The following is a 12404-nucleotide window of genomic DNA, read 5'->3' on the forward strand; positions in this document are numbered from 1 at the left end:
CAAGTTCACATTTGTGGTTGGACCTTTGCCCCTATACCTGGCTGCGTTTGCCCCACCCATGGGTCTTTGGTTCTAGTCTCTGTACTCTGCGGTTTCCATGTTTGTTATTTTCATTATTAAAGCTTTTATTTTCTGGGCTAGACCATCGTTACCATGCCGTATTTTGCCAACTCCCTCCAGCCAAGCCGAGCAAGGGGATCACAGCGAACTCCAAGCTGTAATAGTGCATCAAACACAGTATAACCAGCAGGTAAAAAGGTGATTTTCCCATTGTATTTAGCATTGGTGCAGCCTTCCCTTGAGTACTGTGTGCAGTTCTGGGCTCCACAATTTAAAAAGGACGTGAAGGTACACGAATATGTCCAGAGTAGGGCAATAAGGCTGGTGAAAGCACTGGAAAGAATGTCCTATGAGAAGCAAATGGGGACACTGTGTTTGACTAGTTTGGAGGAAAGGTGATTACTGAGGGATGACCTCATTGTGTGTCAGGGGAAGTTCAGACTTGAAATGAGGAAGCATTTCTTTACTGAGATGGTGGTCAAACACCAGAACAGGCTTCCCAGACAGGTGGTTAATGCCCTATGTCTGACAGTGCTTAAGAGGCGTTTGGACAATACCCTTAATAACATGCTTTAACTCTTGGTCAGCCCTAAAGAAGTCAGGCAGTTGGACTAGATGATAATTGTAGGTCCCTTCCAACTGAACTATTCTGCTCTATTCAGGGCCAAATCTTGATCTGCCTTAAGTTAATGGCAGTTCTGCTACCAGTTATAAGAGAAGTTGAATTTGACTGTGTTGCCGTTACGGCGTGGCGACCTGGTTCGGAGGGGTCCGGCACGGTGACCCAAGGCCCAGGGTCACTCGGTCCAATGCTACATACACCAATGTGGTGGACAGCAAATGGCGTTTATTGAGGGGTCTCGGGGGTATTTATGGTTTGGGCAGTCTGTGTCACTTCCCTCTGCTCATGTCCGGCCGGGTGTGGACGGGTACAGAGCAAAGGTCAGACTGCAGGGTGAGGGGCGCCTTCTTATCTACCCGTACAGCCCGAGATCTTCCGCACGCAGATCCCTAGCTCTCCACATTTCCCCCCCCCTCATGATTAGTAAAAATCTTATAAAATGTAAAGGTTACAAAATTTCATGGGTTGGTAGAATTAGCATAAAATCGTAAGTGTGTTAGTAAGTGGCACGCTTTAAAGTAATTGTCGGCGCTCGAGAAACAAAATGTTAGCCGTTTCCAAATGCCTTTTAACAAATAGCACCAGTTTGTTTAATATGCAAGGCCCAAAGATTAGGGTTAGTAAGATTATAGTGACTGGGCCTATTAGGGTAGAAATCAGGGTGGTGAGCCATGGAGACCGGTTGAACCACGACTCGAACCAGCCCTGTTGAGCTTCTCTATCTGCTTTCCTTAGGTTTAGCCGATTTCTCAGTTCGGCCATGGAGTCTCTGACGACTCCGGTGTGGTCTGCATAAAAGCAGCATTCCTCTTTCAAGGCAGCACACAGGCCTCCTTGCTGCATGAGCAAGAGGTCCAGTCCTCTCATGTTTTGGAGGACAACCTCTGAGAGTGAGGAAAGGGATTTTTCCAGGGAAGAGATGGATTTCTCGATCCTTTGCAAGTCCTCATCAACTGTCATCTGCAGTTGTGCCAGTCCCTGATGTTGTGTTGCAAGGGCCGAGATGCCTGTGGCAGCGCCGGTAGCTCCTAGACCGAGGAGCATTGCGATGGTGACGCCTGTTATCACCTCCCGTTTGTAGAGCCGGTTGGGTTCCTCGAACAAGCGGTACACCTCTTCTTCCTGGTGATACAGGACTCTGGGGACAATTAGAACTTGGACACAAAAGTCAGTAGAATGGTCGAATTTGTCAAGGAGTACACATGGGCTTACCCTGGATCTGTGACAGACCCACATTCCCGATGCAGCTGGGATCACCCACTGGAACTTCCCTCCCTTAAGTTTGACGAATTCCTTGCAGACGTTGCCCATCTGCTTTGCCAAGGTTGCATTGCCAAAGCATTTGCCCTGGCCCGTAACCTGACTTAGGGTGATACCTCTCCGGGGGGTGTCCCATCTGCATTGGCGTGGATTGTTTGACTTAGAGAAGATGAATGGGAGATCGAAGGCAACACCTTCGTAAAAAGGGGGTTGTGCATCATAGCATAACCAGCATGATTCTGTGAAGTTTGGGTTGGATTGGTTTAACGATAAGAAGGTAGCATTTAACACACTTAAGAATGGACTGGAGAGGGTTGGTTTGGTTAAGAGATCGGATGGGGAGGCTAGTTTCGACCTTTGTGTTTCGCGGCTAGAACTACCGTTAGCTGCGATCTCTTCCCTGGGTCTACTTACTACTAGAACCGGATTGGGTCCGACTGATTGGGATACTGAAGCTGGGAGTCTGGCAATTCGCACATTCACCCACTTTTCTGACCCTTGAAGGACTACTGTCCATGCTTTGCCCATGGCCCAGCTAGGGTGATTCGGCAGCAAAACTGTCATGTTATAGTGAGTGCATTTTCGGGATTCGATACTTTATGGTGGTTTCGATAGAAACTTCCCTGAAGGAAGACGGGTGTTTTGCAGCCTGCGGGTGCCCAGGTGAACTGTAGGAATCTGTCGGGCTCTTGTGGGTCCCACCCAGGTCCTGACGGCCTGGCGTCTGTAACTATTGTTTCACAGCCCCAGTGCCCACAGTATCCCCACCTTGGGCAATTGCAATAACTTTTTCCTGGGTTTGAGGCTGGGCACCAGTAGGATAGGTACATGTGTGTGGCGTGTGAAGAATAGGGGTCTACCTTTGGTTGTCCCGGAAACAGGTCGGTGACGCGAAGCACGAAGGACGGGGCATTCGGCGTGGTGATGTCTCTGAGCATCTTGTCACCAATAAGATGCTGCATGCCCCACCTGAAGGGCTGATGAGGGTAGTAGTCTGGACTGGCTTGCCCTCTGGCGACAAGCCCCAACAGCAAAATCACACAGAAACACCGTTGTTGCTTTAATTTTGATAGCACGAGCTTCTCAGGAGATGTCGGGTTGCTCGTTGGCCTCTCTCTCTTTCCCAGTAGTGGGGCATATGAGTTTCGGGGACGTCCAATGATCCAGTCCTGCAAACAAAGTCTCACAATTCTCATGAGTTTCCCTATGAAGGTCTGGTTTGATAGATTTGAGTGGACACCATTTAATGTCCCCGTCCTTTTTAACGGCCGCATATCCCCGCCCCGTGAGCACCAATCTCCAACCCTGTTCCCACTCCCCTAGTTCATTTTTGATCACCACCCGTGGGCCTTCCTCTAGCGCCCGAGTGGCCCAGTGTCTCTGAGCAGGACTGTTTGTTTCGTCCCCCCTAGGGAATTGATTTAACGCTAGCAGCGCAGTTGCCAGCATGTGCGCCTGGTCACCCAGAGGAATGGCATTGGTGAAGCCTTCTGCCTTTGCTAGCACTTCCAGCTTAGTTTTCAGAGTCTGGTTTGCTCTTTCGACGATGGCTTGCCCGGTGCTGTTGTATGGGATGCCATGCACCAAGGCGATGTTCCATTTCGAGGCGAATGCTTGGACTACCTTTGAGATGAAGTTTGGGCCGTTATCTGTTTTGATCTGTTTTGGAACTCCAAGCCATGCCATGGCTGTTAGCCAATGTTGGATGGTCGCTTTGGAATCGGTCTTGAGATGCTGTGTGGCCACAATCATGCCGCTGTATGTATCTACGGTAACCGCGAGCCACGCTCGGGGTTTCAACAGCTGGCATTGTGTAAAGTCTGTTTGCCATATTTCTGAGGCTTTGAGGCCTCTGGGATTGACGCCACTCGACCACAGTGGCGACTTCTGGCAGTGGGGGCACGTAGCGACGACGTGCTTTGCGTCCACAGTAGAAATCCCGCACCTTTTCGCAAGCGCTTTAGCTCCGATGTGAAGGGATTCGTGCAACTGACGAGCTTCTTTCAGTGTCCATACGCCCTTTGCGGCGGCATCAGCCTTGTCGTTGCCTATTTGGTAGAACCCTTTGATCGGGTCGTGGCTGTTGACATGGATGACTGATATGGTGCCTTTCCGTGAATAGAGTGCTTCCTCCAGCATCGTTGCCACTGTGGACACTGACACACCTGGTCCGGACATGGCTAGGCAGAGCTTGGCCACAAATATGGAATCAGTCACAATGTTAAGGTGTTCTTCTGGGAACAGTCCGCACGCTAGCACTACAGCTGCTGCTTCAAGCTGTTGGACTGAAAGCGTGGGGTCGGTTGCCTTGACACATTGCCACTGTTCTCCTGACTGCCATACTGCCACCGCGGTGGAGGTCTGTGATGATGCGTCCGTGAAGATGGTTGGTCCCGCCCGCGGTCGGTCAAGTACTTTTGGTGGGAGGTCGATATCGATGACCGTGAGCAGCCGAGTCCAAGGGGGTTTTTCCGCGTAGCGAATCTCTCCTCCAAAGCCTGTAAGGGCCATGGCTAGATATTCCGATATTGTTGTTGACTGCGCAGAGAGCTGTTTGCGGAGAGGCAAGCTTATCCTGGAAGGTTCGATGCCCAGATGTCTTAGGGCAAGTTTCCTGCCTTTCATGATGAGGCTGCAGAGGCACTCTACTCCCGGGGAAAAGGCACGCGACGGTTTCCCCAAGACCACCCATAGTATTGGTTGGGCCTTGTCGGGGGGTCCTTGGGCTAAGGCTCCCACTCCCCCCTTTTTTGTAAAGTGGACATACAGATCGACTGGAGCACTTGAGTCCCATCTGGTGAGCATGCTCTCTGACATCTGACGTTCGATGAAGTTGAGCGAGCTTACCGCTTCCGGTGTCAGGGTTTTTTGCTCCCATGGGTTCTTCCCTTTCAAGAGGTCATTCAGAGGGTCCATGACCTCGGGAGGAATCAGGACGATGTTGCGGAGCCACTGTAAGGACCCTACCAGCTGTTGCATGTCGTGGAGCGTCTTGATGTCTTGGCGGATTTTCATCTGGGGAGGAGTTATGTAGGAGCTTGTGATTCCCACTCTTAGGAAGGTCACGCACGGTCCCTTTTTTATCTTTGCACTCGCTACCTCAAAGCCATTTGTCCTTAAGGTCTCGGAGATGGTAGACACCAGCTGGTCCACTTGTCTCGTGGATGGTGCGGCGATCAGGATGTCGTCCATGTACTGCACAATGGTTACAGTCGGATTGCTCTGCCGGACTGGTGCTAGCTCTCGGTCCACGGTGATCTGGCAGATAGTCGGGGAGTTGAGCATTCCTTGCGGAAGCATCCTCCATTGGAAGCGTAGGTTGGGCCGCTGGCTGTTTGGGAAGACGATGGAGAAGGCGAAACGCTCCTTGTCGTCTTCGTGCAGGGGAATAGAAAAGAAGCAGTCTTTGATGTCGAGCACTGCACAGGGTTGTCCTTTTGGTATCACAGAGTTCATGGGCAGCGAAGTTTGCACAGGGCCCATAGGCTGGATTCTCTTGTTCACTTCTCGCAAGTCGTGCAGGAGTCGAAAGCCTTCACCAGATCGCTTAGGTATTACGAAGATCGGAGTGTTCCATGGACTTGTGGAGGGTTCTATATGATTCTTGTGTAATTCACGGCTAACTAACTCAATGAGGGCAGTCATTCGAGGCGTTGACAAGGGCCACTGTTCGACCCACACTGGGTCGGCTGATTTCCAAGTCAGCTTGATGGGCAATGGCGGGTACGCGACAGTGGCCCTTAGAATAAATTTGTCACCCTAACATCTAGCAGGGCTAGGGCATCCCTCCCTAGCAAGGGTGAGCAGTCCGACATCACATATGCAGTGAGGGTGATAGTTCTTCCCGGTCCTCTCTCGGTGCAGAGGGTTATTGCCACTGGTTGGGTGCTCTTGTGGGCTCGGGACAGCCCTCCAACTCCGCCCACCATGGAGGCTACTTCTAGCTTCCATGGTCGAGGCCAATGTATGTCTGGGATGACGGTGACATCTGACCCTGTGTCCACCCAAAAGGGAAGGCAGATGGCCGAGTCGTCGGAGCTGTTGTGGAGACGACACACTGCCCACACGATCAGTGGGTGTTTCCCCACCTTCGCGGCGAAGGCCACCCATGGGTCCCGTTCCCATGCTTTCATGGCCAAAGCCACCCAGGGGCCTCGGCCCCAGGGAGCTGTTCTTGGTATTCCTGAGGTGCAGATGGGTTTGATTGAGCCATTGGCTGGGCGACAAAGTTGGTCATTCCCTGAGGGGGTGGTGGTGGTGGGCATGAGAGCCCTGTGCCCCATTGGGGGTTGCTGTAGCTGGGCCGCTGCATGTTCCAGGTGGGAGGAGGCTGGATACGGCCCGGCTGCCCCCTCCCTCTCCCGTTTCCCTGATGCCTGGATCTGCATTCCTTAGCTAAATGCCCTTTCTTTCCACATGCCCAGCATGGTCCCCTAGGTCTCCCCTGGCGTGGTGGAGCAGCTGCTGGTGGGCGCCCTGACTGGGGGCAGTTTGTTGCCATGTGCCCAGCTTGGCCACACTTAAAGCATGCCATGACACTCGTTATTGCAGTGTGAACTGCTGCTTGAATGGGAGCTAGGTGTTCTTCCTTTGCAACGTGTCTGATCATGGCAGCTAGATTAGACCCTTGCGGCAGTGATCTTAAAATGTCCTTGGTGGCTGAGTTGCATTGCTGGCATAGGCACTCTGCCAGCACAGGACCCTTTGACTCTGAGGGTAATGTTGAGGAGTCCAAGGCAGCCTGTAAACGATCCACAAACTGAGTGAAGCTTTCACTCTCACTCTGCTTTATTGTGGACCAAGGCGACAGTTTGGCTATTACTTTGGAAGCAACACGGATGGCTTCTCGGGCAGCACGGGTTGTTGTCATAACCTCATGTGCCCGCAAGCCCTCAGCCTGTGCCTGAGGGGTGATCATTGTAGGGTCTGTGCCCATTAGCCTCTGTATGCTGGAGCCGTGCAGTGGATGATCTGCCCCTGTTACCAGGGCTAGCTGCTTAATACAGTTATCCTCCCATTCCTGCTTAAAAACGATCATCCCTGCCCCATCAAAAATCATTCTGCAAGTCTGCTTAATATCAAAAGGTAACATGTCATCCCCTCCAAAAACGCTGTCAATGAGTGTGGAAACCATGGCAGAATTAATTCCCCTATCTGCAATTGCTTTAATAATTGCCTGCATGTCTTTCGGGTTTACCAGGGAATAGGTCCTTTGATTCCCGCCGGCTCCCCCCACCCGAACCGGGAACACCAGTTTCGCCGACGGAGTCCATTCAGCACACGCTATTTTTATTTTCCGCCAGTCTGTAAGCGGAGTTCGATCTTTCTCCGATATCCCCTTCACCCATGCAGGAGCGCTGTGGCTAGTGACCTTGTATGCCGCTGCTTTCCTTCTGTTAAAACCCGAATCCGAGTCGGAACTCCCCGATCCCCTCTCGAGCTCGGAGCTCGAGTCCGAGTCCGAGCCGGAAGTCGACTGCCCGGACATTTCCGGGCTGCTCTGCCTTTTTCTCGGGCTCCGACCCTGCCCCTTCTTGCGGGGGTCGGGCCGTTCCCTCCCCCTGGGGTCCCCCCGCCTCCTGCTGGGGGAGGTCCTTGCCCTATAAGGACCTAAAGTGAACTGAGCACTCTGATTGGCCTTACACTCCTCCGCGGGGGCCGCCCCGTCCCCCCGCTCGCCCGCGCATGCGCTGTTAAGCAGGCTGACTGCATTTCCGCCCGCCGTGTTCTCCTTTCCGCCCTGAACACGCGGTTCAGCGCCATTTTCAAACGCATACGGAGGGGGTGCACTTTTATCCACCCCTTCGGGGTCCGGCGATTTCGCCGCCTCACACGCTTCCTCCGTTAACCCCCGCCAAAACGCCCGCGCGTGTTCCACCCCCTCTGATGGTGAAGTGGTCTGCTCGGGGGAATCCGGCGCTCGCGGTTCCGCAGTGCCGATCTGATCGAAGCCCTCCACGGTCTGCGTTGCCGCGCTCACCCCCAACTGCGGCGTGGCTAATAATCAAGCCTGCGCGGCTTTCCAGGTCTCCTGCTCTTCTCTAGCTTTCTGCAGAGCCTGCACGACTCTGCCCCATGACTTTAGAGCTTTCCCTGAGCCTGAGGAAATAGTCTCCTCAGCTAAAACCTTTGTACAAGTATCCCATATCTCCGGATGGAGAATGTCCACCGGGCTGTCTATCGCCCCCAGCTTAATAAGTCTCGGTATAGCAAGACATAAATCTTTTAGCTTACAATCAATCCCCCATTGAGCATGCATCTGAGTTACGACCTTCGCTATGGCTTCCATGGTCCACGCTGGTCCGGGGGCGTCCCCCCCGCTGCACTAGGCCTGCTGTGCAGCCGCCAGTCCCCTGTCCAGGCGAAATCCCGAACTCCGGGCGCTGCGATTGTCCCGGATTTCGGCACCAGATGTTGCCGTTACGGCGTGGCGACCTGGTTCGGAGGGGTCCGGCACGGTGACCCAAGGCCCAGGGTCACTCGGTCCAATGCTACATACACCAATGTGGTGGACAGCAAATGGCGTTTATTGAGGGGTCTCAGGGGTATTTATGGTTTGGGCAGTCTGTGTCACTTCCCTCTGCTCATGTCCGGCCAGGTGTGGCCGGGTACAGAGCAAAGGTCAGACTGCAGGGTGAGGGGGGCCTTCTTATCTACCCGTACAGCCCGAGATCTTCCGCACGCAGATCCCTAGCTCTCCACAGACTGTTAGTAATTAAGAGTGACTAATTTTTTACATTGCATTTTCTTCCTCAGTTTAAACCTTGAGGCACTCCTAGAACTTCCATGTTGCAAATAGGCAATGGTATATTCAGAAATAAAACATGGTAGTTTTGAGCTACTGCACATTTCCAAAAAGGTGTGGGCAAAATTCCATTTCTTCAAAACAATTGATAGGATTTAGTGTAAGATGCCAACAAAATCAACAAGACTTGATTAATTCATAGACAAAAATATAATATCAATGCAAATGTATAGCATTTCATCTAGGGTTCTGCATAGGGACTGTTTTAACTGGAGAGGAAGGCTCAAGGTTAGACTGATATTTACAAGTGAGTCTCATCAGGCTATGTCTAAATGTAGTGATGAGTATCTTGAAAACTTGTACAGAATACCAAGTTATTGTTGGAATCAGTGCTCTTCATAATTCTACTGCTTTATAAAATATCATAAATTGAACCTTTGCCCTACTGTGGGTCCACAAAATTCCCAACAGGAGAATTCAAAACCATACCACTGAAAAGCCAGGTCATCACACAGAATATTAACAACACAGCCCTAAAAGTCTACTTTTTTCACAGTGAAGTCAAAATGTTGTATTTAAAGTCACTTAGGAATTTTCATTTCAGAAGCATTTAACCAGTGAACTTCTATTAGGTGTGTCGCTATAGGACACGAAAGAACACAAGTGCACACCGCTGTTCTCAAGGTTGTAGTAAACCCCATAGATTTAGGAAAAGTGCCATGGAGAATCTGAATAATAGGAATGCTGAAACAGCAAAGGAAATTCCTGTCCTCTGCCCTTAACTTATCTCTGTAACCCTATAAGGCAATGTCATGTTAACCCTTACTATTGGTCAATTATGGATACCCCTAACCTCTTACCATTGGTCAAGTTTGGATCCTATCCAACCCTATAAAAGAAGCATGCTGTACCCCATTAGTTAGAAGAAGAACAGAGACCCTTCACAGATCTCCCCAAATAAAGCCATCTCCGTGGAACAGCCTGCGCCTTCTCCTTCTCCTCTCTCTCCGTCTGCTGCAGCCTCAAGCCCGGGGCACCACTACCTAGCAAGCAAAGCTGAAATCCTGAGAGCTTGCTAATCACTATAGAGCTGAAAATCACCATGCTTGCTAGATGGTAGCCCCGTGGCGTTGGCCTGAGCTAGCTTAGCATTCGGGCACCCCATCTCCTTGGGGACTGGGCCCTGGGCTACATTGCTCTGCCTTATGATAAGGCTGATCGGAGGCTTTATTAAAGTGGCGGCCCAATGACTATGGACCCCCCCAGAGGCAATATCTGTCGGCGGAGCAACGAAGCCCCCCCGGGGTTTTCTGTGATTGCCTGTTCAGGAAGCCGCTCCTCCTGTGAAGGGACTTTTCATTTTAGAAAAACCTGTCCCCAGGATGGTCAATTCGACACTCAAAATTTACATCTGAATGAGAGAAAGTTCCGAGGAGAACTGATGTCAGCAGACCCCTTCCACAGATGCTAGACCCCAAGAACTGTAAGTATAAATTAGCTAACATTGCGCGCATAACTTCGGGGCTCTAAAACTTTTTTTCGTTTTTTTTTTCTTTTTTTTTCTCTTTTTTTCTGCTGGAAGGGCTAACCATTAACATGGGTACCATTTTTAGTACATTAAAACTAAGTAAAACCGAGAGAGAAATATATTTAATTATTTTAGAAATCTTATCTGCTAACAACCTCTCCTTTTCTAAAGGCAAGCTCTCAAAAACTAACCTTAAAAAATTTGTAACTTGGATTATTTCACAATTTCCTGATACTAATAAGGAATCAGTAATTGAAAATTCGTTTTGGGATAGGATTGGCAACACCATATATATCTCACAAACAAAACGGGATTTTTCCGTGACTAACTATTTGCCGTTATTCCATATAATAACTAAAACCATTGAAAAATTTAACAGAGAAAAACTCTCGCAGTCAGTAACAGACACTTCCTTTTCAAATGCTAATCACATTGATAACGACACTCAGGAATGTAGCCTGCATTCCACATATCCCCCAGCTCCTAAAGTCCCTCTCCCTCCCACTACCCCCACTGCAGAGCCTGCGCTGCCCACCACAGTTCCCCCCCACATCCTCCACCTCTGCGGGGTCTGCACTGCCCAACTCCCTGCTTCTGGACTTATCTAAGACCCCACACCCCCCGCCTCCCCCCGGCTCAGCCTCCTCCTCGCATCCGGCCCCGGGGGCCCCGTTTCCTGCCTCTGCCACCCCCTTCCCCGCTGCGGCCCCCCCCTCCCCCTGCGCCAGCTTCGTCCCTTCCCGCTGCGGGCCATCCCGCCCCTCCTGCCGCCCCGTCCACCCCTGCATCGGCTCTGCCCCCCTCTGCTGCAGCCCCCCCCCCCACCTCTCCCGCCACAATGGCCCCCGCTCCGTCCGCCGACATACTCCCCGCTCCTCCCAGCCCCGCGGTGACTTTGACTCCTCCCGTCGCCGCACCCCCCACCCCCGCTTCCCCCCGCCCCGGCTCCGACTGGCCCGGCCCCTCCCGACGGCTCCCCGAGCCACACCCCCGCTGCTCCCGAGCCCGTATTCATCCCCGCCCCCTCCCCCTGCTCCCTGCCTGCCACAGCAGGGAGACCTCACACATGCGCAGTGCTACCACACCACCCCGTAACCGCGGCACCCCAGACCGGTCCCACTGCCTGCTCACCCCCACTCCCCCCATGCCCGCACCCCCAGCCCACCCAGACCCCCTGCCCCCACCACGCGTCCCCCCCAAACCCTCCTCCACCCTCCCTGCCACCCGAACGGAATACCAGAGACACCCCACGGTGCTACCCCCACACCCAGTCCTGTGCATGCTGTGCTGCGATCCCAGGTCCAATGGCGCCACCCGCTGGCCTGGTCATGCCATGTCTCCCCCCCCAGCCATTGAAACCCTTGAAAAACACTTCTAAACGCCGTAAAAAGCATAGGTCACGAATAGAAACCCGCCCCCGCCAGTCCTCCTCAGAGGACCACAGCTCTTGCAATGAATCTGATTCTGATACGATCCACACGGATCCATGGGCTCTTATTAAGATAGAAGTGACCAAGGCTGGGGACTACCAGCTCGCACGGAAAATTAATGCTTTTCCGGTAGAATATAAGCAAGGATGAAACGGTGGTGACTCTACTATAAAGACATGGAAGGCTAACTTGAATAAGGAACTAGTGCAATTAAGAAACATAGCCAAAGAACATGGGCGAAGCTCACATATTTTTAGAAATTTCTTAGAAGCCATGTTCTCAGCACATGTCTTACTTCCCCACGATATAAAAAATATTTCACACTGCCTCCTGTCCCCAGCAGAATATATGTTATGGGACAGGCATTGGAAAAGACAATTAAAAACATTATCAGATTCATATTCTGCGGATGCTAATAAGATGAATTTCACAGTAGGACAACTAGCTGGCGAAGGTGACTTACAGAAACCAGCAGACCAATTGGAAACCTTGAATAAAGAGGCACTGCAGGACATCGCTCTCGCAGCAAAAACCTCTTTACTTCTCATGCATGATGAGTCAATGCCAACAATGCATTTTTATACTATTAAACAAGGGATAGATGAAAGTTTTATCAAATTTGTGGACAGACTTAGAGATGCTCTGGAGAAACAGATAGAGAGCACAGAGGCAAGGAAGGAACTCTTATGTAAACTTGCCTTGAGTAACTCAAATGAAAAATGCAAAGCCATTTTGAGGTCTCTACCCGTGCATACAGAC

The sequence above is a fragment of the Molothrus aeneus genome, chromosome W (assembly GCF_037042795.1).
Source record: "Molothrus aeneus isolate 106 chromosome W, BPBGC_Maene_1.0, whole genome shotgun sequence".
NCBI lineage: Eukaryota > Metazoa > Chordata > Aves > Passeriformes > Icteridae > Molothrus > Molothrus aeneus.